The sequence below is a fragment of the Solanum pennellii genome, chromosome 4 (assembly GCF_001406875.1).
Source record: "Solanum pennellii chromosome 4, SPENNV200".
NCBI classification, from domain to species: Eukaryota; Viridiplantae; Streptophyta; class Magnoliopsida; order Solanales; family Solanaceae; genus Solanum; species Solanum pennellii.
This window is the reverse complement of record NC_028640.1, coordinates 46,610,615-46,633,942: the sequence shown is the minus strand read 5'-3', so window position 1 is coordinate 46,633,942 and position 23,328 is coordinate 46,610,615.

Sequence of the window (23,328 nt, the reverse complement as noted above, 5' to 3'; positions counted from 1 at the left end):
TATATATATATATAATATATTATAGATCGATTTATGTCAATTATCGTCAAATATATTAAATTTAATATTCAATTAATTCTCTAGTCATGAGTAAACACACGCACAAACAAACATACACACACCCACACAAACACACAAAAGATGGACTACTATTTGCCTATAAATAATTATATTATAACAAATTACTGAATATTATTTAAACTAATCACGTGTATTATATTATATGAGAGTCTCTTTATTTTTCCTTTGTTGGTAAAAACAAATATCATATTAATAAGACTTAATATATCATTACATGGATTGTGGTGAAATTGTTGTTCAGTATGTGGATAGAGGTGTAATATAGTACATATTACAAAAGACACGAGTAGCAGATTACTTTATTAGCCTAAAAAATAGTTCCCTCCTTGTTTGCTTTTTTATTCTTGGACACAAACAAGGGTTGAAGTACCTAGTGCACAAGATAAATGATTGTCGATAGATTGGACCCCCTACTTAGCTAGAACACAAGTCACTTGGTTCTCCACTCGATATCTACTCTAGCTAGTGGGTTCCCTAGCTGCAAAAGTAGTGCCCTGCAATCATTTAAGATGTTAGATAGAGTAGGACAATTATTTTGTAAATAATGTGTAATTTCCTTAAAATCTAAAATATTTTATAATGGCATCAACATTTTATCTAGTGCAATGTTAGCTCCTATAATAGGCCACATAGCTTGTTTGAATCGTTGTAACATTGTAGATATTCCCCATGAATCTAGATATCCAATTCCCTTTTGTATCACAAATGACTCCTCATATGACTCATTTTCCTGATTCAATTTTGAATGATTCGTTTGTGATTAGTACAAATGCTATTGATGGTGATTTGATTTTACCAATATTATTCTTATATTTATGTTGGCCGCACATTATTGTTTGTAAAAAATGTTTTTTTTTTGTAAATGAAAGTCCGTTTTACCATTCAAATACTTTTCGAGATCTAATTTGATGATCATAGTTGCACAATCTCCATTCATTTGTTGGATATGAGTAATTATTTCTTTAATGATTAAAATGTTGTTGGGATTTGGTGTCCACTAGGTGATACAACCAGGAACCCTTTTGGATTTGGAGGGCAAGAAATTTATTTCTTCTACTTTGGCTGAGAGTTGTTGTATGGAAGAACGTGGTGTTAGATTTAGCTTCACCGAGCCTGTTGACTCTATATATTTAGTTTCTAGAAATCTTCCTCTAGTGTAAGTATAAGGTTGTATTCTTCCATTAGGAAAACATATTGTTTTGATATGAAGGAGTTGGAGTGTAATTCGATGATTTTGGATACCCTAAATTCCTCGGAGGAGTTTTCTATTTTTTAATTACAAATGTTTCCAAAATTTGTATTATTCCAGATGGTAACATTTCATTCAAAAGAAGAGATTGCCTTATATATGTTTGGTTAGTTAAGACAATAGAAGGAGATTAGATTTGGTAACTCGGGGTTTGAAGTCCACATGATTTCAAATCAAAATATTTTGTTGTTATGCTTATTTTTGTGTGGGAAAAGTGATATTAGAATGGGAACAATGATCCTAATGCCTATGATGTAGGTAGGTACTTGTGCATCTCGATAACTACAAAAATACTTCACATTTTTTCAAAATTTGTATAGTTTTTCAAAATAAGAATTAGTCTATTTTTATGCACTTATTATACCACGTATTTGCTACCTTTTAAACCAAAATCAATTATCTCATAGTTAGTAGTACTACAACGAAAATAACTTTTAGCGGCAATAGATAAACACATTAATAAAGAGTGTTAAAGTCTTTACCGACATTAGTTAAGTGCCATTAGATCCAATGTCACTAAATCCTTTAGGAACATGTACAAAGATTGATAGTTACAGTTAATTAATTGCCGTTAAAGCTCATTTTTGATGTAGTGTAATCACATCCCAAAAGTCATTTACCTGAGAATTGATAATAGGCCTGCCTCCAACTTTATCTGTATTGCCCAATAGTTTGTTAATATTACCCGTATTACCTAATGCATCTTTATAGTTGTACTTAATTGTTTCTAAGTTATCCCTTGAAATATTTTGTACATTATGTAATAATTTTAGATTATCTTTTGATAAGATTTCGAAAAGATTGTTATTGTTTAAAAGTGTAGTTTCAGTAGATTGTGATGGTGAAGTAGAAGTTACTGCAAAAGATAAGGTAGAGGTTTTTTAGGGGTTATAGTAGGTAATGGAAGATCTAGAAATTTTTTTATCATTGGTACTCAATTATGCTCTATTTAAAAATTATTGTATAGAACAGGTGCTTAGTTAATATATTTGAATAATTTATTAGATATTGTACACTAATAATAGTGTGTTATCACAAAAGGTTGTAGTTGCTTAAGCACCCATACTTCATAACATAAGTTCGCCAATGAAACTAGGAGTGTAGGTTTTTGTCTCCCACCTTACTATTTACAATAGTTGAGGTGGAGTTATTTTTATCTTTATTTTTGTTTAATTTAAATATATTGTTGACATTGTTTGTCGTAAACATCGGGAATGTATTAACATTGGGAATGTATTAGTCTATCCACTGCTTTAAGCTCTTTTTAGGGAATGTTGTGGATTGAGACCCCTTCGAGATAGCTCGATTTCGATGAGGACTTTTCCATTATTTGTAGATTTTAGATTCAAGAAACTTACTTGTATTGGCATAGAATAAATCGACGCTAATACTTCTATCACTTGATCTAGCATCTAAGGTTGGACGTTTTTCATGATTCCTTTTGTCTTTAAATAATACCATCTGCCACAATTGGTAGGTGCTTCATCTTGTGTTGGAGTGGTGCTCTATTGTGGCTCATTTGTTTATTGGAATTTCCTTTTTGGAAGTGGTATTAGTTTTTCCAAAGACACCAAATTTGGTACAAAGTATATATAATATTTCCTTCATAGACAAGGCTTTATGAGCGGCGACCTATAAAGATATGATTATTGACTTGTAATCCAATTGGTACCTATACAAAAATGTATGTATATGATCCGCTCAATGCATAGGATGTACATCCATCTTCACTAAATTCCCTATTTTATTCCCTACTTGATCTAAGATTCATGGTCGTAGAATTATGTTGTAGTTCGGGTAGTATGATCCAGAAGTGAAATAGGGGGTGAATTTTTTTTTTCAATTTTCTTCTTCGAATAGTTGACTTAGAAGAGTCGCTAGTTAACTTTTGGTTTTCAGGAATAAAAAAACAGAAATAAAAGTGTGAAAGTTAAACTTGACATAGGATGTTTTTATACTAGTTGAGATCCATTGTAGATCTTATGTCAAATTTCCTTGGGTTGCAAGGGTGTTGTCTTCTAGTTTTCTGAAATTTGTAGTAAATACAAGTTTTCAATTTAGTTCCTATATCTACATTCAACATTTTTTCTTTCTATTTTGTTTTGATACAAAGCCTTACCAATAATTTTTTTAGACTCGTGTGCATCTTCTCTTTAGTAGACACTGGCTTTTATATAGTGTTGTGATGTTGAGACTTGAATCTTCTAGATGAAGATATGGAAAACCAAGAGCTTTTATCTTTGAAAAAGGAGTAGTAGAGATCCTTATTTTACAAGAATTAATAAAGTTGAGATCCACTGTAGATCTTTAGATTACTTCTTGATTGCTCCAAGATCTTTATTTTATCCTTGTCGATTAACTTCTTTCCCGATGAAATAATCATTGATTAAGTTCATCTAATTGTAGCCATTATATCTTCCTTGAATCAAATTAGTTTCTTTTTAATTGTCATATTTTTTTATTATTCAACCATTCATTTTTAATATCATCATGGAGTGCATTAAAGACTTTGTACAAAACATTGTTGCTTTCAATTGCACATGTAAGTGTACGTGGTTGCGCAAGTAATATGGTGACCCTAAATAGCCGGATTATCAAACAAAAAAAGTTGTCAATTAATTATTCTTACTAAATTATATTTGTAATTATTTATTTGCCCACATTAATTTGTGTTTATTTTTTATCTTTTCATATGCATTTTTTTTCGTATCGTTTTTTATCTAGTTAGAAACACAATTTCATCTAAAACCTTGTTTCGAACCGAACAATCCTCCTTATCAAGAAATGGAATCATTTAAACCTCATAGGATTTTGCTAATGCATCAGGCTTGTAGTAATAAGAGCAGCAAGGATAAAAATTTGTAATATTCTTGCTCTTTAAAACAACAATTGTGTGTGCGAAAGGTATCTCGTCTAATTGAAATATTCCACAAGTGCATACTTTCCGCTCAAGGCAAAATAATATGTCGTCTTCTAGATTAATTAATTTAGAAAACAAATTTATATGATGGAAGAATCTGCAAACATTAAATAAGTTACTGATATGTTATATGAAATGCCACTATTTTCTATTTTTTCAAACTAATGTTGATCAAAAAGCCAAATGATCCATATCAAATGCATAAAATGTATATAGTTAGCAATCTTTATACATTCCCTCATCTTTGAACATTTAGGTGTATTTACAATCAATACCTCCTCAAATATTCTACACAATGTATCCTTTGTATGTGAGGCTATTTCTCTATTTTTACAATTTCATGAACAAAATTGGATTCTAGCCTCTTTCGAAAATATTATTATAGAGAATTGGCATTCCTCAAAAAGGAAGTCATTAACTCGAAGTCGTCAATCTACCGTTGTTTACTGTTGAATGAACACTCGACCACTTCTCGTACCTAGCATCCTCTAGTTACTTCTTAACTCTATGATCACCCTTTTCCACCTTAGCCATTAATTTATCAAAATAGTTCTTCTCAATAAGTCTTAGCCATAGAGCAGAATAGATCACATAGGGTGATTCTGCTCCTCTTGAAGTTTGTATGGACATTCGTCCAAAGATGCCACGTGCATGCATAATGAGGTACATTTGAAGCACATTGATTACACTCTTCATAATACTTTAATTTTTATGCAATACAACACATATTTTTTCACACTTGCCAAATGTATTTTTGAATTGTTCAAAGAACCATGTCCATGAACAATCATTTTCTATGTCTACAACTCCATCTCTCAATGAAAATATGAAATCTATCACAAATCAACAGACATGATATTTTTTTTTGATATAACATTAACACTATGTATAAGTTATTATAAAAAAAGAACAAGTTCACCATCACAAAATAACATATATGGCCCATCCAGTGTGATTGCTCATATAAATGTTCTTTTGTAAGCTCAACTAAAATGTGCACCGTCGACAATAACTACCGATCTGCTGAACTTATTGAACCCCCTCATCAATGCTCTCAAGGCTATTAAAAGATACATGAATTTATCTTTCTCCTACTTGTGCATGGTTATATATTATTTTAGATACGAAATACTTCGCATTTATATGTATCTTGGCATCTGCCTATATCCATCTGCTGGTTTTCCCCCAATCATTTCTAATGTACGTACATTAGCACGTCATGTTGTCTAGTCAGACATATCCATCCCCATAGAATTATCTAACATCCAGAATTACATCTTTCTGAATATGAATTCTCTTATGGTAGACCAATTTAGGAACAGTCACACTACTGACAAACCCAATTATTTCTTGGAGTTTTGTTAGTACCTTATCTTCAATGGATACATATGTTCACTATTGAAGTATCTCACCTTGTTTGAGTTTTTCCTTCACAAAACCTTCACACATTAGCCAAAATAATTCAAAAAGCACACTGACACATAATTGTACAATTGGTTTGATCATATTAATGCATACACCAAATACATATATGATGCTACAATGAGTCACAATATGTCAAGAATGATATATATTAATGTATCATCCATATCAATGATCACTATAACTATTTGATACACCTTAAATAATACATTTTTTGTATCATATTCACATCACTAGTCTGATATGTTTAATAAGAATGAGTAATACCCTCACATTAGAGATACCAAATGTATAATATATCACTTTCTGCTCATGTATTGTATGTATCACTTACAATCCACTACATTTATTTACTACCTTTTCATGTTAAATAGATAGAAACACATTCATTCATAATGATTCCTATCATACCTCTAAAAAATCTGTAGAGATACCAAATAAAAAAATTAAGTATGCGCTATTTAAAATTTAGAACTAATATATATCATAAATATCATATCAATATCAATTTATCATCATAAACAAAAACAATTATTACCATGTTACATATGCTAATGATAATAATGTAACATAAAAGACTAGAAATAAAAAATCAAATACTCTCAAACTTTTTTCTATCAGCTCTCTTTACTAAAAAATTTAAATTGTGCTGTATTTTATATTTCTTAACTAGGAAAATTGTCTGCTCTTCGCGCGACTCCCTTATTTGCAATTTTTGTTGACTTTTTTTTTGTAGTTTTAGTGTCGTTGTTAAATAAGTGTTAAAATTTAATATTTTCAGTTACACCTATGTAATGTCACAGCGTATTTGGTTGTTCTGGAGTTTTAAAATGTCGTTGCTTGAAAGAGTTGTTCACATCCTGGTGAGTAGGGGTAGGTAGCATATAACTTTAAGTGCAAAAATGTGGATAGACATATGGCACATAAACAACACGACTTTTATAGACATGTACATATTTAGTATGGGAAGTTGTTTTGGCAATAGATAAAACCAAATCCGCTATCATAATAGACATCAACAACATATGATATACAATTAGGCACTGTTGGACATGTAAAGTTTCACAAATAACAAAATAGACACTACTTGATAAAACTAATAATTTTAAGGTCTGTAGAATAGAGAAACACTCTACTTTGTCGTTTATATGGTGTCGACATCACTCTCTTCGTTGTCGTCTATGAATAATTTTCTTCACTTCTTACACTTTCTCGAATATACTCTTCTGCTTGAAATTGAAGTTCATTAGGTATTTCTTTTGATTATTCTGTTTTTGATCCTCCCGCATTACAGTCTATTGGTTCAGTTGAATCTTCTACTTTCTCTTTTCCTGTACGTAAAAGTAATTAATGATGATGTATGTTAAACAGATTGTCCAGAAGAGGAATGAGGTACCTATCAAGATAATATGCATTAGAAGCTCAATAAAATTGTAGCACTTTGCCTGTTTGTCTTTGTTTATGCGGCACATACACTTTTTTTACTGTATAGTTTTACCACCCCTATTTCACATTTAAATTGCTCAATTTAAGTTTAAAGACCAAGTCTATCCTGCATAGACTGCAAATATGGGACGGTACATCAGTCTCACTATCGAAAATATGTTAACTAACTTGTGAGCAAAAGTATCAAGAAATTTCTCCGCAACCCCATCAAGGACCAAAGCAGTCTTTCCACCAATGTCCTTGACCTTTATGTGTATCTTAAACCTATGTATGCGTTAAACATCGTTAGAGTTCTTNTATATATATATATATATAACAATAGCATGCTGATTCCAGCTATAGTACTTACCTCTATGTCCGTACTCTAGTTTGAATCTACTAACTCTGCAATAGTCAAACAACTTGAAAACATAGCTTCTGCAACGGGAAGGTTACTTGTATTTTCACTAATCCAATTGACTTCTTTGAGAACTTATGGAGCAACGGGGTGATTTTGTCCATTTTACGACTAACATATATTTTGCTGGTTGCGGTGGTGGCAAAAGTCATTTCACCTATTATAAAAAAAACAAAATTTATTGTCAATGTCCTAGATATGTGACTGTTAAAAATTTCCAGTATGTTGAGAAGAAATAGTTACCTCTGAATTTTTTTATAGTAGTAGCAGTAATGATCAAAATGTATGGTCCCAAGTGGAAGGGATATACGTAAGGGTAAAATACCTTACCCTGATCCACCCACAAAGTTATTCTTGCTTTGATAGTCATGTCCGAACTAAAAGAGAAGTATATGTAGCTTCTTTGGGATGAATGAATTTGAATGTAATGTTATTGAGATAAGAATATTACGGACCAGTAAGACTGTGTATGTGGCGTTTCTTCCACTTTGAACTCATACTCTCCATATTACCGATTCCAAGTAAGAAACAAACTACATCTACAAGTTAAGGAGGGATATTATTTAATGTATACGTTGGAGACCGTGTGTAACATAAATGGAAAGAATGGATGTGCCTAATAGGACGATGTTGTTGTTGACCCTAGAGCGAATCATTACTGCTTGAATACAATTTGCAGGGATTTGAACAATATCATCTTGTAGTTTTTGGATGGAAGTTATCCGGAAGAATGTTATTTAAAAGTTTGAATACATTGACATGTGATGACCAGTTATTTCTGAAACTTTGCAGTTTCTCATAATGATTGCATAACCTTTGCTCAACTTTTCTCGAAACTTGTTAATTTGATTCTTCAAGATTACCGTGTTCATCAAAGTCCCCTGTTAGAAGTAAATGTGCAAGAAAGTTTGGAATAACCAAAATCATAATGTTGTATAAACAAAATATGAACGATGCAGTACCTTCTTGAAAAGGGAGTAAATACTTGTTCTTTTCAATTCTTAAAAGGCGTCGCTCCGCATATAAGTTGTGTCGCTGTTGAGACGGTGTGATTGTTGGGGTTGAGGCAACACTAGAGTGTTTGTGTTTTTTGGGTTGAAATGTAGTTTAATGTAGCGGTTCTTAAAGGAAAGGGTATTTTTGGGAATATATTAAATTAAAAGGGTTTTCTGGATGGTGGTGGCGCCACTTAGGCGGCACTATGATTTTCCTATATATATATAGTAGTACTTGGGAACGTATGTTGCACGTTTGTCCCATACAATTATATAAAATTTAATTATTATATAGAAAATTTTGAAATTAAAAGAAATTATTTTTATCCATTTATATTTTATTCATTCAATAAAATTCATAGTAATGGAATAGTACATTGATCATCAAGCGAAAAATATGGAAAACTAATTAAGATACTACTTATTCTAATAATATGAATATATCTATATGAATTATCCTTTATAATATCTCATTAGCCTCCATAATAATTTTCTAAGGAGCAAAAATCGACTGCAAGCAAAATAAATAAAATAAAAATGTGATTTTTATTAATGAAACATTGTGGCTATAATTCCGTTGTTCTCTTGATTTTCTGTACTAAGTTTCTCCGTGATTCGAGAGCCTTCAATAAAGTATTTCTCGAATTGTTTGATGACGTAGACCTCCTTGAGATATTGCGTATCTCCGGGACGTCCAAAAGCGCTTCGTCGTTTCAAGTCGATCTCCCGGAACAACTCTATTAACTACTCCTTCGAAGAGCTGTGAGGTTGATGTTGTATCTTTCTCCAATTTGCTTAATTCTTTTTGAAGAGTTTTATTGATTCCCCTAGAATATCACGTACATCCCCTATTTATAGTTGTAGGGGGTTTACAAGGTTGCATATGATTGGCTAACGAATGTAATTTTGACAGTTTGTTCATTGTTATTCTTTCTTGTATTTCACAGGGACTACCACCTCATTTCGACATGTGGCGTCTCTTTGTTGGTTACGGATGACTAGTAACTAAGACACGTGACATGGGTTTGGGCTTCAAGGTGAAATGGACCTCAGTTTTGAATTTAATTAGATGGACTTATTCATTTGTAAAGCCCAAATTAATTATTCATACAAAATGAACATGGATTTAATTCAAATTATATGAATTTGAATCAATAGAATTTATGTGTCTACAAATGTCCCTTACTTCGAGACTTGTCAACTTGAATGCTTGCCAAAGTTTGGCGAAAGGACTTGAAGTATTCATGACTGTGTTTTCCATTTTTTTGAGACTTGTCAACGTGTAGGCTTGCCGAATTTGACAACGAAAGTTTATGTTTTCATGAATATGCATTCTTTTTTTCGAGACTTCTCTACGTGTAGGCTTGCCGAATTTGGAAGTTAAAACTGGACTCTTCATGAATTCATTACTAAGACTTCAAGAGTAGTTGTTTCTTGTTGTCATATTCTAACTGGGCCACCACAAATAATTTTCTTGTAGTAGCGACAATCATTTTTTTAAAAAAAACTTCTTGCTCGGCCACCACATGGACCTTCTATATCGATTTCAAATAGATAGGTCTAGTGGGTAGTAGCACTTTCTAATTTCCTTGTTGATCACCCTCTTCCGGGAAAATGGGAAACTTTAAATGAGTTCCCTGATAAATATGCTTTTTTTTACTGAAGAGCGGTCGACATGGACAATGTTCTTTGGTGGTTCTGCACGCCGAGATGGAGCAGGGGCAGGAGTGGTGTTGATATTTGCAGAACAAATAATTTTACCATTCTCTTTGTTCTAGGTGAAACATGTTCCAACAATGCTGCAGAATACTAAGCTTTGATTGTGGGCGTTGAAAATGTATTGGACCGAATCATACAATTTATGTGTCTACACTACCATATCACCAAGAAATTGATAAAAGAAAGAAAATATTATAAAAGTACATTCAAAAATTAATATAAAGGTCATAAATTAGTAATTTTGGCACTAACAAAAATAGACTTATCACTTTCATAATATCATAGAAGATAAAACTAAAAAAGTATAAATCGGTAAAGAAAAAAAAATAAAACAAATAAGAACAAATACAATATTCATATCCTTCTAAGACTTTAATTATAACAATATTTCTACTAAAAAGAAATACATAAGGAATAGAGTTCTTGATGATACCTTCTCTCCTATAACCAATCAAAATTTAAAAGTTTTTATAATGATCCAAGTGCTTAACTCCTAATGAATTATACATAGCATATAAAATTTAAAATAATTGAAAATCCAAAAAGAGCAAGAAAAAGTTAAATTATTTCTTGACCACATAGATATGTCCGTTAGTTGGACTTCCTAAATGCTAATAGTTAAAATTTATATTTATTACCAAAATTTTTTACAAATGTAAAATACTAAAAAGAAATTCTAAAGGTTGAATAATTGTGGAATATGAAAACAAATCCACCACATTGAATTGAATGAACTAAAGAGTGAGAATGTATTCTATTTTAATGAAATATTATTAATATATAGGTAAATATACTTTTTAATACCAATAATTAAAATATTGGTGTTAAATTAAATACTCAAATGACTATTCAACCTATAAAAGATAATTTGTAATTCAACTTTTAACTTTTTAATATATATATATATATATATATATATATANCAGGTATTTATAAACAGTTTTAAAAACATCTAAAATGGTAATGGTAAAACTATGATATAAAATATCATTCTAATTAGGATAAGAACAAATATTAATATTTCAAAAAAAAAACTAAAAAATTGCCTAATGATTCACATCAATAGGAGGCAATTGTTTCATAACAATTACTTTTCCATGATTCTTATATAGATCTAGAGATTTAAAGGTTAAGATGAAAAGTTGAAGAGTTATTTAATTTAATTTTCATAAGTTTGATCTTAGATTTGAGGAAGAGGGAAGATTAGTTGTTTTTACTAATAGTTCAGTAGATTTAATTACACTAAATATTGATAAAGGATAAAAAAATTAATTCATTTAACCACATAAATTATAGATAAATAATAAAGAATCTATGATAAACACTTTGATTAGATAATTTTTAATAAAAATGCTTTATCTAATTAACAAATTTAATTCATTCAAACACAAGTGCTCTTAAAAGAATTAGACAAAGTCAGTCCATTTCTTTCTGGTAAGGACTACTTATTCGGTCGAAGATCATACAAAGTTGAATATTTAAGAGGTGATAAGACTTAATGAGGTTTCGGTCTCAATTATTTCAATAGAGGTGCACAATTTTGGAAATCCTTGCAGAAAGGTTTGGGATCAAAAGTGAATTTGAGCACTGTTTTTCATCCTTACCAAGATAGACAAGCAGAACGTGCTATCCAGACCTAAGAAGATATATTTAGAGCTTGTTTGATCAACATCAAGGGAAATTGCGAGGATCAAGAACCTCTCATTGAGTACGCTTACAACTTCAAATGGCTCCATATGAAGCTCTTTATGGAAGAAGGTGCAGATCTCCTATTGGGTGGTTCGAAGTTTGCAAAGCAGGGTTGATAGGACAAGATTTAGTTCACCAAGCTATGGAGAAAGTGAAAGTTATTTAAGAAAGTGTGAAGATAACACAAAGTAGCCAAAAGTCCTATACAGGCTTGTTATTGCTCGCTTTTGTTTGTGAGTGTTGAAATGATGTTACTTCCTTTAGGTTAGTGAAAGAATTCTCATTCGAGGATGAATATTCCCAAGGGGCAGATATTGTAACATCTCGTATTTAGAATTAACTATGTTTAAGATAAGAAAAATAAGTATCTTCGAATTTGGAAATAAGTAAGGAAATTAGGAAAATTTTCCAGATTTCAAAAGTGAGTTTTAGTCATTTTCGAATGGCAATGACTTCTAGATCAGGAGGTGTTTGAATGATTTATTTATATGAATAGAGATCACGTCGGAATATCTTTACAACGATGCCAAGTTTGAAATATTTTGAGGTCGTATGAGGGAGATATGACTTTCAGAAGTTGTGTTGTTGGGCAGAGGAAATCCCAAATCTGGACTTGTTAAGGGTGTTTTGGTCTTTTCCTAAATCAATTATTAATTTCGTTTTAAGGGTAATAAATTAGGGTCAAAGCTGATCCCAATAAGTTTTAACAATTAGAAAATAAGTTAGGGCTTTGAAAGAAAGGAGAAAGGAGGAGAATGGAGAAGAAGACGCGAGAACACGAAGAATTCATTGGGTGGATTTCGCGGGGTGATTCCTTTGACGTATGTGGGATATTTTGTGTTGGGTTACTTCACCCACACATCATTTTGTTTCACTTCCGCAAAATTGAGGATTTATTTCATGTTAGGAGTTAAGTTCTTCAAAGAACGTTTGATTTCTTGTTGATTGGATTGTTGGCAGTCATTGTTGATTAGATACTTGTTAATTCGAGTTATTTTGAGTTGAATTCAGTAGTTATTGATAGAACCAATGGTTCCAATCGTTTAGTGAAAAATGTAGAATGTTTTGGAAGGTGTAGAGTTGGAAAACGAGTTGAAAAATTTGTTTGATGCACAGAGGTATTGGAAGTCGCGACGCGCCTGAAATGCACCAGAAATATGACTTAGTCAACAAAGGCCTGGCGTGGGATGCCACTAGTGCGCCTGAATCAGGCCTCAATCAACTTAAGCTGGCGCGGCGTGCCACCAGTACGCTCGACCTGACGTTTTTCATCCAGTTTTTGTTGTTTAGCCCTTTAAGGTCCTTCCAAGGTACATCCTCCAATGAATTCTAATAACTTCAAATGATCTCTAAATACCTATAAATCATCCAAGAACTCGAACATAAAACATGAATCCATAATCTATTAAAGGAAATTCAATATCAATGTCAAGGAAGTTAATAGTCAAGTCAAAAGTTTAAAAGTAAGTTAAAGTTAAGTTTTTAAAGGTTTTCAAGAGTAAACATTTTAACTTTGTTTTAAGACTCAAGTTTCAAGTCAAGAAAGAGTAAAGAGTTGAGTTAAATTCTCAAAAGTTATAAGGGAACTATGTATTCTAAGAGTTAAGTCTCAATTAAGCAAAGAGTATCAATTTAAGTTCATTTCTCAAGAGTTATAAGGGAACTACGTACCTAAGAGCTTAAACAAAAATGTTTTCAAACTTTTGAGAAAGAAAGAAAGCTAGACTTCCACAGAGCCTATGGATAGTTTTAATAGAAGAAAGAGGAAATTATCATTTCCAAAAGATCTTTTTAAAAGCGCTATGATTTGAGTACTTTATCTCAAATAACAGAATCACTATGTTTTAAAAATCATAAGAGCCAATATATATATATGTCTGTGTGTGTGTGTATATATATATATATATATATACATATATATATATATATATTGAAAGTAATATTGAGAACTAATGTAGAGATACAAGTTTAGAGTAACTCAAGTCGCCATGTAAATCATGTTGCCATCATTGGTAGAAAAGGATCATACTTTTTAGATGAACACTTTTTATAGTTTACTAGTGGATTCATTAGGGAGTTCACGCCTATACTCTAGAAAAGTTAGGATGGTCGGGCAGCCTGGGCCGAGTATCGTTATATCATCACTATAGCTTTTAAGTGATGGTTGTTTTTAGAGAATATCACTATATCTTTTACATACACCTCAGATATTTTTTGTATACATTCAAAGTTTACAACACGCTTTTAGTTATTATTTCTTTATATTGCAATCACTTTTAAACTTTGTATTTAGAATATGAGTAAGTAGATCATGAGTTGAGAAGAGTCAAGGTAAGTGTTCTTTCTTATTCATTTTCAAGCGTAAGTGTTGTTTAACTTTTCAACTCGCATACTAGTACACTCAATGTAATAATACCAATTAGCCTGAATCGTTTCATTATACAAACGCAGGTAACCAGGATCAGCACGCAGCACACCGTTGGTTCTGTTAGCACTCCACAATCACTTGGTGAGCCTCCTGTATTTCCGGAGGAGATCCCTTTCATTAATTTTCTAGCTTAGTAGGTCAGATTGCAATTAAATTACTTGTTTTGACACAAGTGCCATTTTGGCCAAATTAATTTATGAAGTATTTGTTTTTAAATATGCTTAATTCTTGTTAAAGTTGAGTTTAGTCTTCCACTGAGTTAAGTAAGCCATGCCAAGAGTTTATTTGGGGCCGGAAATGGTCTCCATATGTCGGCCACATCTAGGGTGTAGGCATATATAAAGTCGTTAAACATGACACTGGAAATTCCTCCTGACTCTCCAGGTATTTCACTTTATAAATCTATACTATTGCTATCAAGAATTCAGGTGCCCTTTGTTTTAATCCAAACACAAACCCCACTACAAATTCCTACTAAATATCCCAATTTCTTCATTATCTCACGGTTTTCCACTTTTCTTCCCTTAAATGCATGTTCTACCGACGGATATAGAAGACAAGTTACAAATAAACTTAATTTTTGATTAAGAAAATCAATAATGGGTACTGATCTCTTCCGTATATAAATAATCTTCAAGAAGAAGTCTCCTTTTGTATTACTACTTTTACTGTCGTTTATAATTATCCTTCAACAAAACCTTGCCTTTTGAATTGCTAACCTAAATAGTTAATGGTTTCTGGAAGCCTAATTAAGTTAGTTAAGAACATATATAAGGACCCTAACCTAATTAGACTAACCTAAGCTCTCATAATTCACAAACCCAAATTCTCTTCCCTCTCTCTTCTTTCTCTCTCTAGTTGAAGAACTCCATTGAAGACCAAGATAGAGGTGGGTTCAAGGGCTGAAAAGGGTAGAATTTCTTCATCAATTTGTAAGGTATGCTATTCCTTTCACCTTTGATACCTCTTTCCTCAAAGGGGTCCATCAAATTGACTTCAGAACATTGGTTTTCAAGTGGGGCTTTTCCAATCTCAAAATTTATCTTTATGGATCGGTCTAGTTTGTAGAAGATGACCTATTCCCCTTAAACTTATGTTATGATGTTGATATGAATTCTGTAATGTTGGTTCAATTGAATTTGTTATCGGTTGAATTACTAGGGTGAATTATAGTCCTATCATGCTATTTCTTGAGTATTTTATCTATATTATGACTTGACCTAAGTCTCTTATCTTAAACTTTGAACTAGAGATCGATTGTGATGTAGTGATTCAATTAACCTTGTTATCATGTTGGTTATTATTGTGTTATGATTTACACCCTTATTGGGTTGAGTTATGTTTTGATGGTAAGACCTTGATGATGGATTTTGAAGAACGCTTGGTAAGTCTTGTGATCCCTACTCTTTACTTCAATTATGATTAATTGTGGTTAAGTGATGATGTGGTACTGAAGTAAGTCTGATGTTAAGATTGATAGGGTAGGTAGGATGTTAAATTGAATTATCTTGACTATGGTTTGTGAGGTGTTGTCCATGATTTAAATATTATAGGGATGGTGATAACTTACCAATGTGTCTTATCATGATGTGAATATGTTAAAGTACTTAGCTCACTTATATGGATTGTAATGAAAGGACTCATGAAATTCTTATTGAGATATGATGATGATGTTTATGTAATGGATAGAACGTATGACCTACATTAAGATATGATTATTAATAAAGGTACTAAAGAAATTTCAAAAAGGGACTCTAACTTAGCCATGAATGAACTAGAGTGAGGAGTGTCCTTTCCCACATGCGGAAGGTAGGATCACTAATGTACTCTTGAGATTTGAGACTCCAATGCATGCATAATAAAGAGGGTCCCAACTATATCGCGTAGTTCTTGATCTATGTTTCCCCCCAAAGGAATACTAGCTAGTGGATCCACGAAGTTGCTGTATTCATGTTTTGGTACTACTTCGGTAAGTAGTATGCCTAGTTTTGGTGTAGTATTCCATGACACCGGATTCCACATTAGCTCATGTGGTCTATGTCGGTTAAGGAATGTTGTTCCCCAAAGGTAATATTAACTAAAAGATTGAACTCTAATTAAGATGACCTAAGGGGTTTAGCTTAGTCTAGACAGGGGTGTAGGGCTCTACCTATATATTGCACTAGTTTGCCTTAAGGGAAGTCTTAGGAGGATGTTCTTATGTATGTATATGCTTATAGATGTAAATGATATGTAAATGATGATCTTACATGTAAATGACACTATGTGATGTTGATTAACTATAATGACCATGTACTTGGTCTCTATTTCTAAAGTATGATATTATGTACACTTAATTTTATATTATGTGAAGTTTGACATTGGTTATGGTTCTTGCTAGGTTTACTTGATTAGGTAAGGTTATAAGTATTTGCTTAGTCATTCCACAAGTGTATTAAAAAGGGTGATGAGTAATGGCCCTGCTTTAATTATGTTGAAATATACTTTTATTCATGCTTGTGCTATTATAACTTGATTATAGATTTACTTTGTCTATGTGTTCAATTATGTGATGTGCATGCAGCCTTGAATAGACTCTGTTTTGTTGGTCTTGTGATGTACATGCCTATGATTTACTGAATATGTTTTATTTATTGGTATGGTCTTCTTGAATTTGCATAAGGCTTTTCAAGGTAAATTTCATACCTTTATGAATTGTCCCGTTTCTTATCATGATTTCATGATATGGTCTCATACTTAGTACAAGTGGTGTACTTACCCTATTTTCTCCCTTTTCCCCAACTTTTTATGTTCCGTTTATCGAAGGGCTTTTGAGACGACTTTGAAGAAACACTTGGAACTCTCATTCATCCAAGTTGGGTAGGTCCTCACATTATGAGGGCAATTCCAATATCAACATTATGAAGTTGTTTTAGTTTTTTAGACTCTTATGTTCTTTCCTTTTCTTTGAGTACTAAACATTGTAAGACCTATAAGTGGTCTTGTTATATTGTATGGGCTACTAAAAAATTATTACACTATTGGTAGATGGTTATGAGATGAGACATGTTTTTGAGACTATCTTATATATGTATATATATATATATATATATACGTGTAATAAAATTAGAAGACTAAGTAATCTTCCTATATGAAGGGTCTATGTATGCTCGATATAACTATTATGTGTATGTAGAGGTCTATGTAAACCTTCATGTAGTAGTAATGAAATTTTTTAAAAATTTCCGCATTTTAACCTATAAATGTAATGATGTAGGCTAAGAGGGTAGTCTTTGTTGTCAAAGAGGAAGACGCCGCCGCTTACGTCAAGGGGGTGCTCCGAGGATGTGATATTTGTACAAACTCTATGAATAAAAATATACTTTTGCAATATTTAAAATTTTAACCTAAGTTAATCGAACATAGAGAAAAAGAAGATAATATTCGACAATTTCCTCTTAAGAACAAGTAGGAGGTTTTCTTCAGTTCCATCCCAAAAATTGAAGTATTTCTCCATAGATTTCATCACTGGTATGTGGGATTGAACTAGTACGTTCCTCTCATCCACTAGGTCCTTAGAATTCAGTCAGATTCTTGATCCTTGATATCTTGATTAGATCTAGAATTTCTAAAACCTTGAAGAATTATTATGATATAGCTGTTATAATGTTCCTAATAAGATTATCATGTTTTTACTTGAAATTGTTGATTAGTTATTTGCATGAAATTTAGAACCATACTATTGTAGATTCTCTTAGTTTATCAACTACAATTGCTGGGTCAGTTGAACAATTAAGCATGCCTCAGATTTTGAATGTTCATTGTCAGTACATAAATGTTGCATTCTCATTTCAAATAATTTAGTTATATTGTCTCATACACATTCCAATTTGGAGTAGGCTTAGCATTGAGTTAGATTAGGTTTCAGCGTACCCTCGTAGTCTCAAAACTACTTGCCCTTGTAGGAGTACAAATCCCCTCATTGGGCATCAAATTTAGTGATCATACGAGTAATGCCTTTATACTCTGGAATGGAAATGTATATTAGTTCCTCTCAACGGTGAGCATACATCGCACTCCATGTTTATCTCATTTTATTTGATGTCGGTTAATAGTAGCTCCCACAATCAGACTCTAGTGCATTTGACTAGGTTTCAATATTTTAGTATTTAGTCTAAGCATTTTAATAATTAGTACTTCCTCATTAAATTCAGATCAATTCATTTCAATGTATTTCAGTATTTACATTATGTTCAAATGCGTCATTTCTCAGTTATCCTTGTTTGACTTATATAAATTTTTCAGTAATATTCTTATCTTGCATGCTCCGTACATTCCAAGTACTGACACATACTCAAAGCTTCATCCTTTAATGATGCATGTTCAGGTACTCACCATTCAGATCACGCATATATTTGGTTCCCGATCCTTACTCAGCAACATTAGGGGTGAGTTCTCACAAATTGATGACAATAGACATGTTTTCCATTTCAGTCTTTTATTTCTGTTTCAGTTTTTCCTGGGACATGTCCCAACAAATCGAGTTAGTTAGAGACTTTCTTATATTTAGATTTAGCATTTGAGTGATTGTTTAGTATCACTTAACATTTTTGAAATTTAATATCTATTCCGATTTATATAGGTATTTCCCATCTATCAGTTATCTCATAATTTAAGTTTTTGCATAGTATCCTGTGTTTAGTATTTATAGTATGCTTATGATATGCCAGCTCAGGGTTATCTTGGGGTCACTCGTGATCCTAGATCCCGTGTTTATGCAAAGGGGATAGCCGCAACACGTGTCACTTTTCCATCAATACACACAAAGATCCATGAATAAAATAGGTAAATCTTAATATTTCTTGTTTTTACAAAGACAAACTGTCTGATGAAATTATTTTTAGAAAGAACCAAATAGAGATCATTAATTTAGTGATAGATACTACTAAAAGTATTGAATTAGCTATGGGATTTTTCAGTAATCCTAACTAATCCATCACTAAAAATCTCCTTGCAAATTCATGAATTTTCTTTTCTTTTTTTTTTGCGCTAATCCATAGCTAAAAAAAATTAGCATGAAATTTTATTGTTTAGCTATGAAATTTCATCCATCTTAATTCCTTATTTTCTAGTAGGTTAATATACTCTTAGACCAATATCTCATCAAGGATGAACGACAACATTAAGATCAATATATACTCGAAAAAAACAAAGATGTGGTTAATTTCATAAATTTTCATATAATTATGACCTTCCCACTAAGATCATATAACTATGGAAATTTCGTGAAAAAGAAATCACGAAATGCTTACCTAATTAACTTACACAAAGTCATGTAGCCAAAAAATCCAACTTTAATTTTTGACTCTACATAAACAATCTAACTGTTTTTGTTTACTCATTTTTGCTTGTCTACTTGAGACTGTGTTTTCATTATATCATTAAATTGAGCTTAGAGACTGCAATCTAATCTTATAGTTCCAATATAACCATTCTTAAGCTTTGTAAATGTTTAAATACTAATCCAAAACTTTAGGCTCTACACCCTGCATGTTCTTTTTATCATGAATTTAGGTTATTTTTGTCTTACTTGAATCATCATAAATTCTAACTTATGTGAAAGAGAGAGACATGACTTACTACGAATTTGATCAATAGGCTTAGGGGTACGCTCCTTATCCACTGGAAGAGAATACCCTATTTGACAAATATATTGATCTAGTCATGTAACCAAGCGCAAAAAGGGATTCTCTTTAAGCATGAATTATTATGACCATGAATCCTCCTTTCATTTGTTACGAGACTAGAGAGAATTTTCTCTTGCACTAGGGACTAGAAAGTCATCTCTCTCTCCTTCACTTAAAACACAACCTATGATGATTCAAGTCAGACAAAAAATAACTAAACTTAATGATAAAAATACCATGTAGGGTGTAGAGCCTTAAGTCTAGGATTAGTATTTAAACATTGATGTAGCTTGAGAATGATTATATTAATATAAGATTGAATTATATTCATGATGTAGGTTAAGGTCCTGAATATGATGTAGGTTAAGGTCCTCCGCATTCAGATCATGCATAGATCAATTAGCAATCCATACTGAACAACATTAGTGGTGAGTCCTCATACATTGAGGACAATGGACATGTTTATTTCTTTTTTAGTTGTGATTAGGACATGTCCCAAAAACTCTATTTAGTTAGAGACTTTTTTGAACATAGTTTTAGATTTAGCTTTAGCATTTAACACTTAGAATATCAATATATATTCAGATCACTATTGGGTATTTCCCATCTTCAAATTACCTCACGATTTAAGCTTCTGCGTAGTATCTTTTATGCAGTTGTTTTAGTATGCTTAAAATATGTCTATTCAGGGTTAACTTGGGGTCACTCGTGATCCTAGGGCTCGTGTATAAGCCAAGGGGTATAGGCCTTGGGGCGTGGTACCTGTCCCATCAATACACACAAAGATTCATGAATTTTCTTTTCTTTTAGACTAATCTATAGCTAAATAATATTATCATGAAATTTAATTGTTCAGCTATGAAATTCCATCCATTGGAATTTCCTATTTTCTAGTAAACTAATATACTCTTAGACCAATAGCTCATAAAGGATAAACCGCAACTTTAAGTTCAATACATACGTTGAAAAAATAAAGTTGTGGTTAATTTCATAAATAGTCATATAATTATTATTTTCCGACTAAAATCATATAACTATGGAAATTTCATTAAAAATTAATAAAAAAATGCCTACCTAATTAACTAACACAAAATCATTTTGCTGAAAAATCCAACATTAATTTTTCACTCTACATAAATAATGTAACATTTTTTTGTTTATTCATTTTTGCTTTTCTACTTGAGACAGTGTTTTCCTTATACCATTTTATTGACCTTGGAGACAACAATCCAATCTTTAGTTACAAAATAATCATTCTTAAGCTACATCAGTACTAACCTAAACTTTAGGCTCTACAACCTACATTCTTTTTATCATACATTTAAGTTATTTTTGTGTGTCTTGAATCATTATGGATTCTGATTTATGTGAAGAGAGAGACATGACTAACTAGGAATTGGTTCAATTGGCTCAGGGGCATACCCCCGTATCTGCAGTAAAATAATCCCCTGTTTGACACATATATTTCTCTAGTCACATAACCAAGGCAAAAAAGGGAATTCTCTTTAAGCATGGATTCTTCTGTACAGTAATCCACCTTTGTCTTGTTACGGGACTAGAGCGAATCTTTCTTGCACTAGGGTCTAATATATGTTTGAAAGAGTGTATTCTCTTGCAATAGATAGAGGGCATTCCCTTTAGCCTATGGATTGAATTCCTAGAAAGTCATATCTCTCTCCTTTACTTAAAACACAACCTGTGATGATTCAAGTAGGACAAAAATAACTAAATTTCATAATAAAAAGAGCATGTAAGTTGTAGAGCCTAAAGAATACGCTTTGTATTTAAACATTGATGTAGCTTAAGAATGATTATATTAATAAATATTTAATTATGGTCTAATATTAATCTAACTAAAAAAAGAATAGCTATATAATGAAAACACCATGTCAAGTAGAAAATAAAAAAGAGTAAACATGGATATTTATTATTTTTATACATAATAATATTCTACAATATTTCCACGATACTCCTTATATTCAACATTAAGTGTAATCTATAAGGCAAAAGACACCTATTAAGAAAAATTCATCAAACTTAGAAAAAAAGAGGAGGAAATAGGCAACAAAAACCCTTCCAAGATTGCAACAGGTTTTCTTCAGTTTTTGCCCCAAAATTGAAGGATTTTTCATAGATTTCGTCACCAAGTAATTGGATTTCACTAGTGGGTTCCTTTCACCGATTAGGTCCCTAGAATTCAATTAGATTCTTGATTTATGTATCTTGCTTAAACCTAAAGTTTGTAAATCCTTAGATATTAGTTGTGATTTAGTTATTAGACTATTCCTAATTAGATTATCTTGTTTTGTGGAATCTTTGCTTACTTTTTTGCATGAAACTGATAACCCTAGTTGTGTAGATTCTTTTAGTTTATGAATGATACATGCTAAGTCAATTAAAAAACTGTACATGCATGTCACGACCCAAAACAAGTTGCGAGTGGTACCCACACTTATCCTCCTATGTGAGCGAACCAACAAATCTAAACCCCAACGTTTACGAGTATATAAATTTTGAATAACAAAATATAATGCGGAAGACCAAAACATATTAATATAATCAATAAATAACTTCTAAAGTATAATACTTATAATCCCCAAAATCTGGAAGTCATCACATCAAGAACATCTATCCTCAAATTACTAAGTCTAAGAGTAATTAAGAACTAAAATAAGTAAAACGATGGTCCATGTCCGAACTTCAAAAGACATCAAGACGCGAAGAAGAGAATCCAGCCCGAGCTAGGAATAATAGCTTACCCTGAAATCTGACGTGCTGAAGACTGGCTAGAGTTGCGGACGAGACGAAGTCACTGGTGCACTTGCTGCACTCCACAAAACAACAAGAAGAAAATAAAAGTAGGGGTCAGTACAAGTACTGAGTAGGTATCATCGGCCAACTCAAAATAGAAAGCAATATATATGGAATAATAATGCAAAACCGACCACAATACTCAACAGGTGACAATCAACAAGTACAAAAACCATTGACAACAACCTCAAGCACATCTATGAGGACTCAAGCCTCCACACCATACTCATTCGGGAATTAGATTCTTTGAAATCGAGTATATTAAGTTAATTCAAGATTTCTTCTCTTTATTCTTATCGTGTCGGAACGTGACACTCCGATCCCCTAAAGCTACGTGTCGGAACGTGACACTCCGATCCATTTATACTACGTGTCGGAACGTGACACTCTGATCCATTTCCTACGTGTCGGAACGTGACACTCCGATCCATTATTCCTACGTGTCGGAACGTGACACTCCCATCCATCTATCTCACGTGTCGGAACGTGACACTCCGATCCATTA